We start from the raw sequence: 20,907 nt of genomic DNA, 5'->3' as shown, positions 1-20,907 counted from the left end.
CCTGGTGTGGTGCCAGAATCACAAGCAGTGTTCTAAGGTACGTGGCCTCACACTGCATGCAGTTCCCACAAGTGTGGGATAATGGGTTGTGGGGCGGAGAGAGAGAAGAGTGAGAGGAAAGAGAGAGAAGGGAGAGATGGGAGCAGAGAGGAGAGAGGGGGGAGAGAAAGGAGAGAGAGGAAGAGAGGAGAGACAGAGTAAGAGAGGGAGAGGAAGTGAGAGAGAGAGGGAGGGTGGAGGGGGTGGACAGAGTCCTGGCTGCTGCTCTGGTCCGCCTGTGCATTGTGAGCCCTGGGGTGAGCTGTGGAGACGGTGCTGTGCTGTCACATACATGTGGGGTCACATCCAAAGTGATCATGCAGAGTCTCTCACTCTAGCCAGGGTTGGCACCTGTTTCTGTCCCAGGGCCCCTTGTCCCACTGGTTGCCTCCCAGCCGCCACCCTGGTGCCATGCCCTTGCCTCCTCCTCGATGCAGCTGGGTTGGTCTCTTTTGTGGCCACACTCAGCAGTGCTTGGGGCCGACTCCTGGCTCTGTGCGTGGGACTCGCTCCTGGTGGGGCTCTGGGGAGTCTGTGGGTTGCCGGGGGTCAGTGTGTGGAAGGCAGATGGCCGTGTGCTGTACTAGACTCTACCCTGGAACTGAGGTTTTCAGAGCAGGGGCTATATCTGCAGAGGAATTCTAGTTGCCTTTGATTTTGAGGCCACCCCTGGTGATACTCAGTGGTCATTCCTGAGTCTGCACTCAGAAATTATTCCTAGCAGTGCCCAGGAGACTCTGTGTATGCTGGGGATAGAACCCGGGTCGGCCACATGCAAGGCAATTGTTCCACCGGCTGTAATCTCTCTCCAGCCAAGTAATTTGATTTTTAAAAAAAATCATGCCTTTTCTAATGCACATATTCCAGATACCACACCCATATACTAAGCATCCTGTGTAAATTGGACTATGTTATGTGTTTGCCCAAGTCTCCAACAAAATACACACACACACACACACACACGATATTCGATATTCTACCTTCAGAATGACATCAGATTTTACATTCAGTTTATGCCACCAAATGCAGTTTACAGAGCTTGCAGCCAGCGCTGGGTTCTTTTCATGAAGGATAGTTGCCCACAGAGAGCACTTTTCTGAGTGGGGCTCCTTTTCCCTTTGACTTTCCATTAGCACGGCCCTCTAAATGAGAGGCCAGCTGGCAATTGCTCTCCAAGGCCTGAGATGGATATTTTCCTGAAAACCCATCGGATCCCCAGCTCTCCCTGAGTCAGTGATAGACAACATATAAGCCTTTCCATCATTGTAAGGAACCTTTTATTGGCCACTGACATGGGACCATTACATCATGTTCCTATCATAAAATCTACTTACCCCCCCACAACTCTTAAAAAGTTTTAATAGACTAGTAGCCTTTTTAAAGGCCGAACATGATGGCCACTCATTACCTCTATTGCAAACTACAACACCCAAAAGGAGAGAGAACAAAAGGGAATGCCCTGCCGTAGAGCCACTGTGGGGTAGTGGGAGAAGGGGTGGGGTTATGGGAGGGATACTGGGAGCATTGGTGGAGGAGAATGGGTACTGGGGAGGGATGGGCAAATGATCACTGTATGACTGAAATGCAAACAAGAAAGTTCATAAGTTTGTAACCGTAGCTCAAGGTGATTCACTAATAATTTTTTTAAGTCAGAATCATTCTTAGCTTCCCAGCTCTATCAAGATAGATTCCAGGTGGGATTCTCTGTGGTCCTCTGTGAATCTCTTGTCGATGCCGTGACACTCATATACTGAAAACCAAACTCAATCCCAACTATTCCAGTGCATTCTTCTGTCCAGAAACGGCTCTTTCCATGTGCTCAAAACCACATGGTTTCCCTCCTTTACTGCGTGCTCTGCAGTGTCTTGGGAAGATGTTCTGAGTGAATGAATGGGTGACATTGGTCAGAAAAATCTCACCTCAGTCACCATTCATTTCTGAAAGTGAAAAATCTGATTATTCGAGCTGGTCAAAATGAAACAAGGTCTGGCAGAGGAAGGAAGACTCTGCATGACTGTTGTCTGCTCTGTCCTCTCCTTTCAGTCTCTGGCTGTGGCTGTTGTCTTAGAGCTTCTTCCTTCTCTGTGAAGGCAGGACGGGAATAACGCCAGTGACTTGTACACGGGACTGGCAGTGAGTCGTGTCCCGTGGATGACCATACACCAGCCAGCCGTGGACAGAGCACTTTGCATGTGAGTTTTGCAAATCCTCCCCTGCTCCCTTTCTTACATATGTGTACACTTTTCTCAGATGCCCTCCTGTAGTTCTGTGGGTGAAATCAGGTCCCTGGTTCCTGACTAAGCACTTTCACGTGTGAGCTGTGCGCTGCCCCTCGGAGAGACTGGGGTCCCCGTTTCCTTCCCCAGCACGTCTCTGTGAAGCAGCGACTCTCAGGATACTTGCCCTTCTGACCTGGCTGTGATAACTCGGTCCCTGGACGCTTGTTTCCCATTTGGTCTCAAGGCTGCGTGTGGCAACAGGGTGACTCGGCGCCTATCTTTGGGCCTTGCATGCTGCTTTGATCTCAGTGGGGGTCTGGGCAATAGGAGGGCTACAGCGACGAATTCTTCCTCCAATTCTGTGTGTATTCAGAGCCAAATTTAGAGGTGAGGAAAATGGGTTTTGTTTGTGTGAACGCTGGCCATCTTCATTTGACATTTGTGAAATTTGTTGGATGAGGGTCAAACCTCTAAAACACAACCAAATGGGAGCATGGAAGGTTTCTGGTTTGTGTTCTACACGTGGGGTCATGTGGTCCTGGCTGTAAAGAGAAAGAGAGCTCACTGCCTGAGGGTGCGAAATGCCAGTACCCCTCTACCAGCCTGCGCGACTCACCTCAGGGACACCCATCCTTGCCAGTGTGATTCACCTCAGGGTGCCCTGTATGTGCCTGTGCGACTCACCTCAGGGACCCCTAGACCAGCCTGTGTGACTCTCCTTAGGGACCCCTATACTGCCTGTGTGACCTCACCTCAGGGACCCCTGTACCTGCCTGTGTGACCTCACCTCAAGGATCCCTATACCTGCCTGTGTGACCTCACCTCAGGTGCTCTGTACCTGCCTGTGTGACCTCACCTCATGGTCCCCTATTCATGCCTGTGTGACCTCACCTCAGGGACCCCAGTACCTGCCGTGTCATCTCACCTCAGGTGCTCTGTATCTTTTTGTGTGACTCACCCCGACAACCCTATCCCTACCTGTGGGACTCACCTCAAGGAGCCCAGCTTCTGACCATCATGACGTCACATCAGGAACCTTGTATCTGTTTATGACCTCAAGTCAGGGGCCCTCTCCCTCACTATTTGATTCACCACAGAGCCTCGTGTCTCTACCCATGTGACCTCCCCTCACAGCCCCATCTATGCCTCTGTGACCTCAGCTCACAGCCCCTGTGGTCCCTGTGTGACCTCAGCTGACAGCCCTTGTCCTCCCTGTGTGACCTCTGCTCACAGATTCCTGTCCCAGCCCCTTCAGAGCTTCTTCACAGCTGCTGTGTGACGCCACTTCAGAGCCCCTTCTCTGCCTGTGGGACTCCACAGAGAACTCCATCTCTGTCCATGAGACCCACCTCAGAGAGCTGTCCCTACTTGTGTGACCCACCTCAGTGCCCTTGTTTCTACTTGTGTGACCCTGAGAAGACCTTCCCAATTCGTTGCAACACATAGTGAACCGTTCTGCCCTATCCAAAGGACCCCACCTCACAATCCCAAGTCCCAGCTTAAGTGACCTCACCTCTTCTGTGACCTAACCTCAGAGTCCTGTGTCCCTGCCTGTGTGACCCCACCTCAGAATTCTGTGATCATGTTTGTGTGACCCCACCTCAGAGCCCTGTGCCTGCGTCTGTGACTCCACCTGAGTCTCATGTCTCTACATGTGTGATCCCACTTCAGAGCTGTGTGCCTGCACCTGAGATTTTTGTGTCCCTGCCTGTGTGACCCCACCTGAGAGTCCTGTGTCCCTGGACATGTGACCCCACCTCAGTTTCCGTGTCCTTGCCTGTGTGACCCCACCTCAGTCCTGTTTACCTACCAATGTGACCCCACCTCAGAGCCCTGTGTCCCTGCCAGTGTGACCCCACATAAGTACTGTGTTCCTACATGTGTCACCTCATCTAATAGTCCTGTGTCCCTGTTTGTGTGACCCCACCTCAGAGTCCTGTGTTAGTGCCTGTGTGACCCCACCTCAGAGCCCATGTCTCTACCTGTGTGATTCCTACTCAGAACTCCAAGTCTCTAATTGTATGACCCCGTGACATAGCCCATGTTTCTGCCTGTGTGACCCCACCTCAGAGTTTGTGTTCCTGCCTGTGTAACCCCACCTCAAAGTCCTGTGCTCCTAACTGTGTGACCCCACCTCAAAGTCCTGTGTTTTTGCCTGTTGACCTATCTCAGAGCCCCCGTGACCCTAATAGTTTTACCCAATGTCTGACCCATGTCCTTTCCTGTGTGATCCCACCTAAGAGCCGTGTCCCTGCCGGGTCCCGGAGAGCAGGACCGAGGCCCACTGGCCGCATGTCCCGGAGGAGCCGGCTGCTTCAGGAGGTGGCGAGTGTCCAGTCTGCAGGTGACGCTCAGGTTCCGTCGGGGTCAGGTTGAGCCGTGGATGTGCCGCGCTCACAGTCACCCCCTTGAGTCCCTCCCAGACCCTGGGTCTGATGTCTCCACACCGACTCCAGCCCCCGACCACCGGATCCCAGTCAGCCTGGCGCCCGCAGCGTGGGTGGGAATGGCAGCGCTTCTCGGGCTGCTGACTTCGGGCAATAATCTGTGCCATCCTCGGGGAGAGGCGGGCGGCCCTGGGTCCGCTGTCTGCAGCCTAGAGGCTTTAAAACAGCTACTGATCCCTCCCCCCACCCCCCGTATGAGCTGATCGATGAACTTTCAAGCTTTGCACCAGCCCCGGTGCCGCTCAGGGTCACCTCTGTCTCTGCTCTCGGGACTTACTCCTGGGGGCTGGGGCAGGTACGGGATGCCGAGGATGGAGCCCGGAGGGCCTTGTGCCAGGCCAATGCCCACCCACTGTCCTCTGGCTCCGGCCAGCCCCTATGTCTCCATCCCAGTGTTGGAGGTGTTTGGAGTTTGGCCTCCCAAGGAACGAGCCCAGGGCTGTCTCTGCCATGCAGGTGCCTCCGCTGAGCCCCCAGCCCCATCTCTGACCCTGGTCCGCAGCCTCTCTGCTGCTTGGCTAGAGGGCCCGGCAGTGCTTCAGATTTGGGAGGGGCCTGGCCTGGGACAGGGCTGAGTGGAACTGAGGCTCTCATAGATTGGCAAGGGCCCTCAGCATGGAAGACAGGGGAGCCGTGCCGAGATCTCAGCGCATCAGCATGGGAGCATGGGGAGCACTGCAGAGCACCCGGCCCCTCCCTGCCCACCCTCACCCCGACGGGGTGATGCCCGCTCACCTGCTCGGAGAGAAAAGCACAGTGCAGGGCCAGGCAGGTTGCAACAACTTTATTATATCATAAACAATCTGCTATCATATTGTCTAAGTTAAACTATAGGCAAACATATTTCATCGTGTGAATCACACACACTCAGGAATTGATCAAAGGTGACTGAGTGTCGTCAGCTATTGTTCTTAATGGTGATGACATAGTCCCGGTACTCTTCTGAGGACAGTGTCGAACCAAGGTTAAATCCATGTGACTCGGGGAGAAAACTATGGGATAGCAGGGAGAAGGGTCGGGAGGGCTGGGTGGGGGCCCGGATGGTGTCGGGCAAAGCACATGTCCATGGTGGGCAGAAGGGACGGGTACAAGATGGTCATGGGGAGACCATTCTGGAACATTCTGTATGGTAATGGGAGTGCTGAGAGCCCTGTTAGATTGGGGGTCCCCAGGGTGTCTGAGGGGGGTGTCTGACCTTGAGGCCTCAGGGCAGAGGGCCCCATGGGGCAGCAGCCCCTGTGCCCAGCGCCCCCTAGCGCTTCAATTTCCGGGCTGGGGCGCCCTGACCCTGCTGCCCGTAGGGGGCAACAACTGACCGTCTGCGCCATGCCCGCCGGGTGGCACCACTGCTCGAGCCCTGCTGGGGTGCGGGCAAATGTGCGGGCACACGCTGCCATGCAGGTGGGACCTGGTTGGCACGATTGACCAGTGAATGCTGGTGCCCTGCCCGCTGGGTGGACTTGCTTCTTCTGCCCTGCTGGGGTGCGGTCACATATGAGGGCATACGGTGCCACGCACGTGGGACCTGGTTGGCACGACTGACAGGTGCACTCTGGCCCCACGCTCGCCCCGTGGCACTGGCCAGGCCCTGCTGGGGTGCGGGCACATAGGGGAACCTACGGTGCCACACAGGTAGGACCTGGTTGGGAGGAGCCACAAGTGGCTGTTTGTACCACCCTTTCTGGGGGGCACCACTGGTTGAGCCCTGCTGGGGTGCTGGCACAGGCAGCCTCAGAGTTGCAGGAGCCACAAGTGGCCGCTGGTGCCACCCCCGCTGGGTGGCACCACTTTTCAAGCCCTGCTGTGGTGCGGGCACAAAGGGCGGCACAGGGTGCGGCACCTGTGGGATCTGGGTGGCGGGTGCTGGCACAGGTGCACCCTGGGTACCACGTGGCCCCGGCACTTTGGGAGGCACGAGCTGCCTTGGGGGTGCAAACTGGAAGGCTGGCACGGACAGAGCCCCACCCTGGGTGCCACTTAGCCCCCGCATGTTGGGAGGCCCGAGCTGCCACGGCAGCGCAAACTGAAACGCTGGCACTGGCACATGGGTGCCCTGGGTGCCACTTGGCCCAGGTCCAGCGCCCGGCTGGTGCCTCTTGCGTTGAGGGCCTTGCAGCTTTGTAAGGCCGTTCCATTTCCTCTTTTTGGACTGATTCGATGTCCCTGGGGCCTGGACGTGGGTGGTCTGGCCCTGGGGTGCAGCCAGCGTGGCGTGTGGCTGGGTCACGGGGACACTGGGCGGATCTACTTCCATATCGCTCAATGGTTCCCCTTGGGATTCGGTGTCCATAGACTGAACACTACTCCCACAGGACTCTGTTTCCATGGACTCTACGTCACTATCAGGGGCCTGCGTGTCCTTGGTGGACACAGCGTGACCATGGTCAGGGGCTGTAGGGCCCCCTGCAGCAGCAGGTGCAGCTGGGGCGGGCACTGCCGCCAGGGGCGGAGGCGGAGGGGCCTCCTTCTTGGGTGCTGGGGCCTCCTTCTGAGGTGCTGGGGCCTCCTGGGGCTCTGGGGCCTCCTTCTGGGGTGCTGGGGCCTCCTTCTTAGGTGCTGGGGCCTCCTTCTGAGGTGCTGTGGCCTCCTTCTGGGTCTCTGCGGCCCCGTTCTGGGCTGGGGCGGTGGCCACCGCCTGGCCAAGAGGTGTTTTCTGGCCTATCAAGGCCTGGCAGTGAGGCGTGTGCCCCTGGAAGCACGGGGCTTTCCGTGGACAGTAGACCACGGCCTCGCACCAGTCGTTAGGGTGGCGAATGGGCCATCCCTCATCGTCAGAGGGGACTAACAGTGGGCCTTGGGGGCAAGCCCGCTGGCCATAGTAGCCCTGGGCAGAGTGGGGGCCTGGCTGGCTATAGGAGCCAGCCCCCTGCCCATAGGACCCCGTGGGCTGGACACTGGGCCCCGGCTGTTGGTAGTAAGTTGGCAGGCCGTGGAGATACGGCCCTGGGTTGTAGGGATAATGGGCGTGGGGCTGTGGCTGCCCCGGGTAGCTGGGCCCACAGTAGCCCCATGTGCATGACGCCTGGGATGGTCGCAGCGTCCCCAGGTCCTGGTGGAATCGCACGTCGGAGGGTCTCCGTGTCATCCCAGGTCAGGGCTCTGTAGATCACAGGCCACACTCAGACCCTGGCAGCCCAGAGACGCACAGCCCCTCCATGCAGTGGGGTCCCTTCCTCCACCTTTGGGTTCCCCGTGGTCACACAAAAATATTTTCTTGTTTGGTCGGGTTCGGGGCCACACCATGGTGCCCAGGGCTGACTCCAGGTCGGCCTCAGGTGTCCCTCCTGGTGGGTCTGGGGACCCATCTCCGGAGCCCGGGGGTGAGTCTGGATCATGCAAGGCAAGTGCTGTCAGCCCAGAAGACACCTCCTATCTGGGGATTCCCACCCTGCTCCCTAGAGGCTCCCTGGACTCCTCCCTCTGGACTCCCACCCTCCTTGGTAGCTGTTTCCCAACCTCCTGCCTAGAGTCTCTCCACTCTCCCTAGCTGTTCCCCTTCTCCTCCCTGGGGAGTCCCATCATTTTCCTCGGGGCTCCCCACCCTCCTCCCTTGTGGCTCCCCACCCTCCTCCCTGAGGGTCTCCCGCCTTTTGTCCTGGGCTGCCACGCCCCCTCCCCTGAGACAGTCCTAGCTCTGGCTGGCCCCGTTTCCCTGACCCTTGGTCCCCCATCTCTGCCCCAGGTCTCTGCCCCCGTGCCCCCGCCACGTGCACTCACTGTGGGCTGGAGGGGTCGAGAAGGGATGACCAAGCTGTGGGCTGGTGCAGGTCCTTGGCGAAACAGCAGCGGGCCGTGCCAGGCGCTGGGTAGCGACCTAGCCCTCGTCTGTCACAGGAATTGAGGTCCACTGTTGGCGACTAGCGTCCTATCGGGAGTGTGCCGGACCGGCGCCTCCCTAGGACCCAGCGTTCCTTCTGGGATACCCTCAGCGACATGACACGTGACGTCAAAACTTGGGCCTCGGGGGTCCTACACGCTGGAACCTCCCCGCGCACCCCCCCATGTGCGCACATGGGACCGTCAGGTGCACGGAGCCAAAGGCGCAAAGGCTTGGGCGCCTCCATGGAGCGTCTGGCGCGGGTTCCCGCAGAATCAGAGCCTCCCCGGGAGCCTCACTAGCCTGGTACCGGGTCAGGCTTCGACCAGTTAGTCCTGCACGTGCCGAGCCTTCTCCTCCCCGCCCCCGCCCCACTCGTAAGTTTGTACCCTCACGCTCTGCGGCCTCCTCTGCGCACGGTTGGCATCCTCCGAGCAATGTGGGGTACGCCCATGGGATGCGCTTGTGTAAGACACGCGTCCTTGAAGCAGGGTCCCTTGGAATCCCTCTTAGGATTTGGGGCGGGGTTTGGGCGGTACCCGCCACTGCCCCCGGAGATACTCAGGGAACCAAAGCATAGAAGGAAATGTATGGGACACTCTCTGGGATCTCTTTGGGTTCTGATATGCTTTGGGTCCACCTCGTTCTGTCCTGGGGTTACCATGTCCCCTCCCCTGGGGCTGCCACGCCCCCTTAGTCCTCCCTCCCTCCTGCTCACCCTGTTTCCCTGACCCCTGGTCCCCCCTCTCTGTATCCTGAGGTCCACATCCCCGCGCACCGGGTGTCTGTCCCTCCCGCGGACACTCACCGTGGGCTGGAGCGGTCGGAAAGGGGTGATCAAGGTGTGGGCGGGTGCGGGTCTGCGGCGGAGCAGCCAGTGGGCAGCGCCAGGCGCTGGCCAGCAAGCCGGGCCTCCTCTGTGGCAGGAATTCACTCCTGAACTGTCGGCTAGCGCCGAGCGGGAGTGTGCCGGTGCGGCGCGTCCCTAGGAACCAGCGTTCCTTCCGGGATACCCTTAGTGACGTGGCCCGTGACCTCAGAACTCGGGGCTCGGGGTCCCGCATGCTCGAACATCCCGCGCCCCCCCACCACATGCACACATGGGACCGTCGGGCGCATGGAGCGGAGGGTGCCAAGGCTTGGGCGCGTCCACGGAGCGCCCGGGCACGGGGTCCCGCAGAATCGGAGCCTCCCCGGGGCGGTCGGGGTGTGGGGAGGCCCGACGGGAACGTGGGGCAATGGAGACTCAGGGCGCATCTGGGGAGCTGGGGGCCAGGCAGGGACTCCAGGCCTGAGATGCTGCTGAAGGGCGCACCGCACGTGGCTGGGAGTTTTGTTTACACCTGTGTTGGGGTCCCTCCTGTTGAATAATACGAGTTGACCCTATTTGTATTTATTGACAACTAGATTCAGCCCACCCTGTTATTGTCCCGAGTATGAAAGGAGGATAGTGTGGATATCATTTGGACAAACATGGATGTCTTACATAACGGTTAGTCATGACCCAACTTTTTCCATGGTTGGCTTGTCCCGGTCCCGTTTACACACACCAGACATTCAAATGGTGGGTTGGTTCCTGTTGGAGCATTGTGAGAACAGTAAGGCATTGTGAAAAACATGTCACCTACATTTTTTTTAACAACACAGCAAATTTTATTTAAAAAAGCATAGCTAAATTCAATATGATGTTTAATAACATATCTGTATGGAGAAACAAAAGGGAAAATTTTTGCTTGCTTATAATCAGTAGTAATTAGCATCAGCTATATGGAGAAATCACATAATATGTTTGCATTTTCTTTCCTGTTACTTTATAAGTTAAAAAATTACACTGACAATAGAAATTAGAATGCTTCTAGAAAGCTACTTAGAGTTTATTTCCTGTTCAACCTACTCACTCTAATGACTCCTATACGAATTTAACACAGGGTAAAAAGCAGAAAACATTTGATGAATTTCATCTTGCTGTTCAGAAAAGTCACTGCCATAATTGCAGAAAATTGACTGCTTTTTCAAAAACACATCTGCTGGTGATTTTTAAACAACGTTTTTCTTTCTAATTTCTGAGTATTGATTACATTATGACAAATCCTAATAATTTTTAGTGCAAACTGAACATGTCACTTGCATAGATATAAATAAAAGCAAAAAAATATTCACTCCTGTGACTAAAAAGAAAAAAATAAAGAAATTTTCTTTTATTTCTTCTGGGTTGGTTGCTTTCACTTATTAACTCTTAATATTTATATATATATATGCCTCCAAATAAGATATTTTATTTTCTGTTGCTTTCTAATTAAGTTTATAACTTTAGTTTGAAATTATTTTTAATTTAGAAGCCAAAATTATTTATGCTTTGATGGTGATTCCCATCCAGTAGGTTAAATGGAGAATTTTTACATATGAAACTAAAGTAAAAAATATTACGAAAGATTGATAAGAAAATCTTGAACAAAGGTTTGATTTATATAGGAGGTATGGCAGAAAAACCTATTCTCTACCAACTGAGTATTTTTGTGAAGAAAACCATTGCCAAGAAGATTTTCAGGAAATTACACAAATTATGTTTAAAAAAACACTTGTTTAGTTGAGTTCTATGTTTAAATTGATAGAACAATACATGATCTAAGAATTATATGACTCCGTGATGCTGAAAATGAGTAAAGTTTAGACTTTAAGTCAAATGTTCTATATGTTAATAGCAAATCTGAAGGCTGGTTTTATCATCTGGGGAAAGAAAGATAATTTCTTGACCATAATACTTGGACTTTAAAGGAGATAAGATACCTGAAGTCTTTACAAGTAGGATGTTCATTTTTATCCAAAACCAGGACTGCTGAGCGTGAAAGGATATGTTATCATTACTCTAAGACACAGGTGTGAACCAGAGTGTCTTAATTATGGTGAATACCCTGTTTGATAAATCCAACATCTATGTTGCTTTTGGTCTGGATATATGTACTGTATTTTTTTAAATTTTGATAGTAGATTATTTCTGTCCTTTGTTGTAAGCTGCATGCATTTTAATATAGTATTATATATTGTGTATATCAAAAGAGGAATATTAAATATTGTGTATATCAGAAGAGGAAGTTCTGACTAATATTTGGCCATGTTTCTTTTTTGAGTCTTCCCTGTGAAAGTGGAGTGAGGTTTGGTCAGTAGCCGCTTGGTAATCTCTCAAGGTGAAGATTCATTTGTCATTTTGTGTTTGAACTATTAATGGTTATGTGAATGCAAAGTTTACATTTTAGAAGTGCAATGTTAGCATACCACATACCACCCTATGTTTAAACATAATTTTTCTATCAATTTAAACATAGAGCTCAAATACGCACGTGCTTATTTTACTACACATTACCATACCACATCAAAACGCTAACAGTCCTCTGACACTGTCCATAGAACCATCCATTCCTTCCTGCCCACCTGTATTCCTTAGTGTTGTTTGCTTTAGTCATGGTCTATTTCATTGCTTTGTTTCTTTCCATTCCACATATGGCTGAGGTGGTCTGGTATTTGTCTTTCTCTTTTGGATTTACTTTAGCTCAACTCCCTCTAGTTCCACCCTTGTAGAAAAATGCTGGACTTTTTTCACATTTAAATTATATTTAATATTTTATCTACCCAACTCCCTCAGATTGTTTCTAGATCTTGGCCATTGTAAATTGCACTGCAATGAACACAGGAGCACATACATCTTCAGGAATTAGTGTTTTGTGTTTTGGGGATAGGGACTGAGGAATTGAAATGCTGGATCATATGGTCAGTCTGGTTTTGAGTTTTGAGTTATGTCTACTGGGTTTCATAGGGGTTGACTCAGTTTACATTCCTACCAGTAGTGACTGAAGACTCCCATCATCAGTCATTTTCTCTCATACACTACAAATGACAACCCCCTTTAAGCTGCTGTTATCTTGAGCTTGCTTGAAGCCTTGCATGACCCATTTGCCCTAACAATGTTCCTGCTCCACCTTCAATTTTCAGTGACCCAACATTTCGTCCCTATGAGATTTATCTCCATGCTCCCTCCTGGTGTTACACAATAGTTCTTAGATCAAAGGTTGTGATCGGAACAGAGATTCTTCTCTCTTCTGCAGCTTGAATTTCAGGCAGCTACTGAGCATATAAACAAGTGCCCTTGGCATTGCCAGCCTGACTCTTCAATTAATTTCAGCTTGTATGATGGGATGGGTTTAGGCAGGAGTCAGTTCACTGGCTTTCCCTGTGTGAGAATAAGATGTATGCGTGATATTCATCCAAAGTCCTGAACTCAAGCTGGTTTCCTTCCCCCCTGCCCCAACACCACCACCACCAGGCAATTTTTGCTTTTATACCCATTTTAAATTCATTGAGTGCTTTATGCCAGGAGTCAGGGCTTTTCATTTTTCCCTCTTCTTTTATTAGTGACTTAGAGGTTAGCTTCAAGTGGAAGGAAGTTTCTTGCATTTGTCTCTGAGCTCATTTTGCTAATGTCCACTGAACCTCAAATATTTCTTTTAAGTCCTTCTGCATAGCAAACAGCACATGGAAATGAACACTGTGAGAAGTACTGATGAATCATGGATCTCCAGGGATGCACAACTGTGCTAGCTTATCCTTAACATTTAAGTGTTTATTCCAGACATGGTTCATCTTCCTCCTGTGCCCTGACCAAGGGGGAAAGGTCACGGAAACTATTTCTTTTCCGAGTGCCAGATTTTTCCATAAATCTCACTGACCAATAATGTCAGTTTTCTAAGAGGTTCAAGAAAAATTATAATTGGTATTTATCTGGCATCTAAGCAGCAGAAGAACCTATTTTTTAAACTTTTTAAAATAAATTTATTTATTTTTAATTAATGAATCACCATGAGGGTACAGTTACGGATTTATACACATCTGTGCTTATGCTTCCCCCATACAAAGTTCGGGAACCCATCCCTTCACCAGTGCCCATACTCCACCACCAGTAAACCCAGCATCCCTCCCATCCTCCCCAATCCCATCTCCCCCCACCTCACCCTGTCACTGTGGCAGGGCATTCCCTTCTGTTCTCTCCCTCTAATTAGCTATTGTGGTTTGCAATAAAGCTGTTGAGTGGCCACTGTGCTCAGTCTCTAGCCCTCATTCAGCCCGCAACTCCCTTCTCCCACATGGCCTTCGACTACATTATAGTTGGTGATCCCTTCTCTGAGTTGCCCTTTCCCCAGAATGTGAGGCCAGCCTCCTAGCCATGGAGTCAGCCTCCTGGTAGTTGTTTCTACAATTCTTGGGTGTTAGTCTCCCACTCTGTTATTCTATATGTCATAGATGAGTGCAATCTTTCTATGTCTGTCTCTCTCTTTCTGACTCATTTCACTTAGCATGAAACTTTTCATGCCGATCCACTTAAATAAAAAATTTGTGACCTCCTTTTTTCTAACAGCTGCATAGTATTCCATTGTATAGATGTACCAAAGTTTCCTCAACCAGTCATCCGTTCTAGGGCATTCGGGTTTTTTCCAGATTCTGGCTATTGTAAACAGTGCTGCGATGAACATACATGTGCATATGCCATTTCGATTATACTTGTTTGCCTCTCTGGGATATATTCTCAGCAGTGGTATTGCTGGGTCAAATGGGAGCTCAATTTCTAATTTTTTGAGAATCGTCCATATTGTTTTCCAGAAGGGCTGAACCAGTCGGCATTCCCACCAGCAGTGTAGAAGGGTCCCTTTCTCGCCACATCCTCTCCAACAGCGGTTGCTTTTGTTCTTTTGGATGTGCGCTAGTCTCTGTGGTGTGAGGTGGTATCTTGTGGTTGTTTTGATCTGCATCTCTCTGATGATTAGTGATGTAGAGCACTTTTACATGTGCCTTTTGGCCATTCGTATTTCTTCTTTGGTAAAGTTTCTGTTCATTTCTTCGCCCCATTTTTTGATGGGGTTGGATGTTTTCTTCTTGTAGATTTCAACCAGTGCTTTATATACCATTGATATCAACCCCTTATCTGATGGGTATTGTGTAAATATCCTTTCCCATTCTGTGGATAGTCTTTGGATTCTGGTCACTGTATCTTTTGCGGTGCAGAAACTTTTTAGTTTAATGTGTCCCATTTGTTGATCTCTGTTTTTACTAGATTGCTTAGTTCTGTGTCACCTTTGAAGATACCTTTATCTTCAATATCGTGGAGGGTTTTGCCGACCTTGTCTTCAATATACCTTACGGTTTGTGGTCTGATGTTGAGGTCTTTAATCCATTTTGATCTGACTTTTGTGCATGGTGTCAGGTCAAGGTCTATGCCCATTTTTTTGCATGTGGTTGTCCAGTTGTGCCAGCACCATTTGTTAAAGAGGCTTTCCTTGCTCCACTTCACATCTCTTGCTCCCTTATCAAAGATTAGATGATCATACATTTGGGGTTGTGTGTAAGGGTATTCCACCCTGTTCCATTGGTCTACGGCTCTGCCTTTGTTCCAGTACCATGCTGTTTTAATTGTTACTGCTTTGAGTAAAGATTGAGGTTGGGGAGGGTGATGCCTCCCATCGTCTTTTTCCCAAGAATTGTTTTAGCTAACCTTGGGAGTTTGTTGTTCCATATGAATTTTAAGATTGCTTGATCCATTTCTTTGAAGAATGTCATGGGTATACTTATAGGGATCGCGTTGAATCTGTATAATGCTTTGGGGAGTATTGCCATTTTGACAACATTGATTCTCCCTATCCACGAGCAGGGTATATGTTTCCATTTCCTCATGTCCTCTTTGATTTCATGGAGTAGCGTTTTGTAGTTTTCTTTGTAGAGGTCTTTTACTTCCTTGGTTAAGCTGATTCCGAGTTACTTGATTTTCTGGGGCACGATTGTGAATGGGGTTGCTTTTTTTATGTCCCTTTCCTCTGACTCATTGTTTGCATATATGAAGGCCATGGATTTTTTGGGTATTGATTTTGTAGCCTGCAACTATACTGTATAAGTCTATTGTTTCTAAGAGTTTCTTAGTAGAGGTTTTAGGCTTCTCTAGATATAGTATCATATCGTCTGCAAATAGTGAGAGTTTGATTTCTTCCTTTCCTATCTGGATGCCCTTAATCTCTTTTTCTTGTCTAATAGCTATCGCAAGTACTTCCAGTACTATATTGAAGAGGAGTGGTGAGAGTGGGCATCCTTGTCTTGTGCCTGATCTCAGAGGAAAGGCCCTTAGTTTTTCCCCGTTGAGGATAATGCTTGCCGTAGGCTTGTGATAGATGGCTTCGACTATCTTGAGGAAAGTTCCTCCAAACCCCATTTTGGCGAGGGTTTTCATCATGAAAGGATGTTGGATCTTGTCAAATGCTTTCTCTGCATCTATTGATATGATCATATGGTTTTTATCTTTGCTTTTATTGATATGCTGGATTATGTTGATTGATTTCCGAATGTTAAACCATCCTTGCATCCCCGGGATGAATCCCACTTGGTCGTGATGTATGATCTTTTTGATGAGTTGTTGGATCCTATTTGCCAGTATTTTGTTGAGGATCTTCGCATCGGTGTTCATCAGGGATATTGGTTTGTAATTTTCTTTCTTAGTGGTGTCTTTGTTTGCTTTTGGTATTAGGGAGATGTGTGCTTCATAGAAACTGTTTGGGAGATTTCCTGTTTTTTCAATTTCCTGGAAAAGTTTGAGGAAAAAAGGCAGCAGGTCTTCTTTCAATGTTTGGAAGAATTCGCCAGTGAAACCATCTGGGCCTGGGCTTTTGTTTTTGGGGAGGATTTTGATCACAGTTTCAATTTCCTTAACATTGATGGGTCTATTCAGGTATTCCAAGTCTTCTTTGTTCAGTCTTGGGAGATTGTAGGAATCGAGGAATCCATCCATTTCTTTTAGGTTCTCCTGTTTTGTGGCATATAGACTTTCGAAGTAGTCTCTATTGATCTTTTGAATCTCACTGGTTTCTGTTATGATGTCCCCCTTTTCATTTCTGATTCGATTTATTAGGGTTCTTTCTCTTTCTTTCTTTGTGAGTCTTGCTAGCGGTTTATCAATCTTGTTTATTTTCTTGAAGAACCAGCTCTTTGTTTCATTGATCTTTCGGATTGTCTTTTTGGTTTCCATGTCATTAATTTCTGCTCTAATTTTTATTATTTCTTTCTTTCGATCTGGTTTGGGTTCCTTTTTCTGGTCCTTTTCTAAGGTCTTGAGTCGTGAAGTCAGGCTGTCTATGTGGGCCCTTTCTTCCTTCCTGAGGAATGCTTGGAGAGCTATAAATTTTCCCCTTAACACGGCTTTAGCTGCGTCCCATAGGTTTTGGCAGCTCGTGTCTTCATTCTCATTTGTTTCTAAGTATTTTTTGATTTCTTCCTTGATTTCCTTCCTGACCCACTCATTGTTCAACATTGAATTGTTTAATTTCCAAGTGTTTGACTTCATTCTCCGTGTCAGTGAGTGGTTAGCATCTATCTTCAGCGCATCGTGGTCTGAAAAGATGGTTGATACAATTTCTATTTTTCCGATTCTATTGAGGTATGTTCTGGGGCCCAGTACATGATCTATTTTAGAAAATGTTCCGTGTGCACTGGAAAAGAATGTGTATTCTTTCTTTTGGGGGTGTAAGGCCCTGTATAGGTCTATTAGGCCTCTCTCTTCAATTTCTTCTTTCAGAGTCAGTGTTTCTTTGTTGAGTTTTGTTCTTGTCGATCTATCTAGAGGCGATAAGGCCATATTGAAGTCTCCGACTACTATTGTGCTGTTAGTGATGTCCTCTTTGAAGTCTGCTAGGAGTTGTTTTAAATATTTAGCTGGTCGCTGATTAGGTGCATATATGTTTAAGAGTGTGATTTCTTCCTGTTGTACATATCCCTTGATAAACAGAAAATGACCTTCGCTGTCCCTTTTAATGTTTTTCAACCTGAAATCTATGTTGTCGGATATTAGGATGACCACTCCAGCTTTTGTACGGGGGTTGTTTGCTTGCAGGATTGTTTTCCATCCTTTGACTTTGAGTCTATGTTTACTCTGTTCGTTCAGGTGTGTTTCTTCCAGGCAGCAGAATGATGGGTTTAATTTCTGGATCCATTTTGCCACTCTGTGTCTCTTTATGGGTGCATTTAGGCCGTTCATGTCACCTACTTTTATGACAGGAGTTGAGGGCCACAGCCGGCTGTGCCAAGGGCTTCTGCTTGGCACTGCTCAGGCATCTCTCCTGGCATTGTTGGGGGTACAAAATTCAGAATTGAAGAGGGCACATCCAGGAGAGCTGTTACCCCTTGGAATTTCATTCCAACCCTTAACAACATAATTTAATTTTTTTTTTCTTAATTGAATCACTGTAGGATTGACCCTCACAAAGCTGTTCATGATTGGGTTTCAGTCATACAGTGTTCTAACCCCCGTCCCTCCACCAGTACACATTCCAGTGTTCCCAGTTTCCCTCCTGCCACCTCCTAGCCTGCCTCTACGGCAGGCACTTCCTGTCTCTCTCTTTCTCTTTCTCTCTCCCTCTCTCTCTCCCTTCCCCCCCTCACCGAATCTGGGTGCACAGTTGCACTGTACACAGTGTTTTGCCTTTTTTTTTCTGATTCATTTCTATGTTTTGTTACAGTTGTTATTCTCTTCTGTGTTGGAAAGCTTCTTCTTTTTTTTAACTAAGTCACCGTGACATATATGTACAGACTTACAAACTTTCATGATTATACTTCAGTTATACAACGATGGAGTACCCACCCCTCCACCAGTGCCCATTCTCCACCACCAATGTTCCCAGTATCCCTCCCGGCACCCCTACCTCTTCCCACCCTTTGCCTCTGTGGCAGGTACATCCCCTCCTACTCTCTCTCTCCCTTTGGGTGTTATGGTTTGCACTACAGGTACTAAGAGGTTATGTTTTGTCCTTAGTCTACTTTCAGCACGCATCTCCCATCCCAAGTGATCTGTCCAACCATCATTTACTTAGTGGTCCTTTCTCTGTCCAGCTGCATTTTCCCCCAGCATGTGAGGCCAGATTCCAAGCTGTGATGTGATCCTCCTGGCCCTTGTCTCTACTGTCCTTGGGAGTTAAATATGTTGGAGAGCTTCTCTGGACTCTATGGGTATCGGAAACGAAGGTCTCCTGGACTTAGAAGTGGCCATAAAGACTGCAAGAATAAATGCTCCCCTTGTGTGTGTGTGGGGGGGGTATCTGCAACCTTAAGCAGCATTATATTGCCAGGGCAAATCACCGCATAACCAGGGAGTATGGCTGAAAGGGGATCCCTGGGTCCCCATTACTGGAACATCACAAGGAATAAAAGAGAGAACAGCATGTCAGGTCACCAGGCTGTCTTTAGCAAGGGTTCTGATTTATTTATTTATTTTTGTCAGACATCTGAGAACAAGCTTGTTTTCTGTCTCCAGGTTCTTGTAAGTGCCAAAGCCCCCAGAAGAGACATGTATGTTAAAAAAAGAAAAAAGATGGGGGGGAGATAAGTACAATCATTAAGGAAGAGCACTGTGGCTGCCAGTGGCCACGTCTGTTTTGTTCACTGTTTCCTGCCACTCTGAGAGGAAACAGCGGTGCGTGGTGCAGGAGCCCAGGCCAGTGAGGTCACTGCCCCCGCATGGTTGGAAGGAGCCACACTGACCCCTGCTCCAGGAAGCTCTGGCCACAGAGTGGGCAAAAGGATGTGTGGTGCTTCCAATGTAGCTGACCCTTGTCCCGATGGGAAACAAGGGAAGGAGTAGAGGGTGGGCGGCCAGAGGTGGACACAGAACCCACACAGCCACAGGGGTGTGGCCCCTGCATCACAGATTTTCAGTCACAAAGAGCAGAGGTCAAAGAATAGTCTGGAAGCAACACAATGAAGAGAGGCCACTCTCCAGTGCGCCCTTTCACAGCGGAGAGAGGATGAGTTCATTTGTCCTTTCTTGTGGTAGAGAAGGAGCAGCCAGTTTCCCCCAGGGCTGGCCGGGGTGCAGAGGCCAGTCTTCCTCCCCGCCCCTGATCCCGTGTGCCGTGTTTGTGTGGATGTGTACCAAGGGGACTCTCAGCCTGCCTTCAGTGATGCGGATCTGCACTGACAAGAAACACCGGGGAGAGGATCGTGGGTCACTTCTACAAGGACTGTTGGTGGTGCTGATGTGTATGCACATGTGTGTGCATGTGTGTGTGGCTGTGTTGTTCCTGTGTGTGTCTGTGTGTGTGCCCATGTGTGTGCGTGTGTTTGACTGTGTGTCTATGTGTTCCTATGTATGTGACTGTGTGTTCCTGTGTATGTGCCTGTGTGTTCATGTGCCTGTATGTGCTGGTGTGTGTTTGTGTGTTCCTGTGTTTGTATGTGTGTATGCCTGTGTGTGCATGTATGTATGGCTGTGTGTGCATGTGTGTGCATGCGTGTGTGCCTGTGTGTTCATCTGTGCATGCATGTGTGAGACACAGGGACTCATCTGTGGCCAGCCACATGGAAATGCCTTTACCCATCTCCCACTTGGCTTAGTAGGAGACATTGCAGGCACCCCCAAACCAACCAGCATGCATCTTCTTGGCCACAGAGGTGGTTTTACTGCCGTTTGAAAGTGGGGAGCAGACAGGTCCTCCCGGGAGCCATTGCAGGTCTAAGCAGGTGTGTGCCTGAGGGCAGGTTGGGGGGCATGGCAGGGTGGGAGTGGGGACCTGGCTCCGTGTGGCATGGCTGATTTGCTGATGTTCCTCTGTGAGCAGGGCCAGAGCGGTTCCCAGCAGGCTTGTGGTGTGGAGGTCTGTGCCGGCCTCTCCTACTGCTGAGCAGCTGGACTGGGCTGGGAGCACCAAGTCTGCACCTTCAGCGGGCTCTGCTCTGGGGCCCTGGTGAGGGGGAGGGTATGGCTGGGAGGAAAAGGGGGCGGCAGCTCAGCCATGTGCCTCCCCCACCCAGCTCTGCGCCACCCGAAGGAGGCCTTGGAGATGGCAGGGTACCGCCAAGTCTGAACTGGTTCTTATATAGTCCCGAAGCTAGAGAACTGCCTGGCCTTTTTAGGAGGGGGCTTTGACTGCCCTGCAGTCCATGCTGATGCTATTAAGTGGAAATCTGATATCTTTGTGGGTTGATCTTGGCCCCTCTCACAAGAAAAAAATATTGCTGCCCAAGGGCTAGTGCAGGATCAGCTGGAGTTGGTACATATTGAACCTTCTGATTCACCATGGAATTCCCCTATATTTGTTATTAAGAAAAAATCAGGGAAGTGGAGGCTGTTACAAGACTTTGAAGAAGTTAATGAAACTAAGGGAACACCTGAAAGCTTTCCAGCCTCGCTTACCTATGTGCTCTGCCATGTCAGCCAATACTTGTACAATTATTTTTGATCTAAAAGATTGTTTCTACTACAACACCCAAAAGGAGAGAGAACAAAGGGGATGCCCTGTCACAGAGGCAGGGTCGGGTGGTGGGAGTTGGGGTGGGGGTGATGAGAGGGATACTGGGATCATTGGTG

Source organism: Sorex araneus, chromosome X (assembly GCF_027595985.1).
Source record: "Sorex araneus isolate mSorAra2 chromosome X, mSorAra2.pri, whole genome shotgun sequence".
Lineage (NCBI taxonomy): Eukaryota > Metazoa > Chordata > Mammalia > Eulipotyphla > Soricidae > Sorex > Sorex araneus.
Note: the sequence above shows the minus strand (reverse complement) of the source record.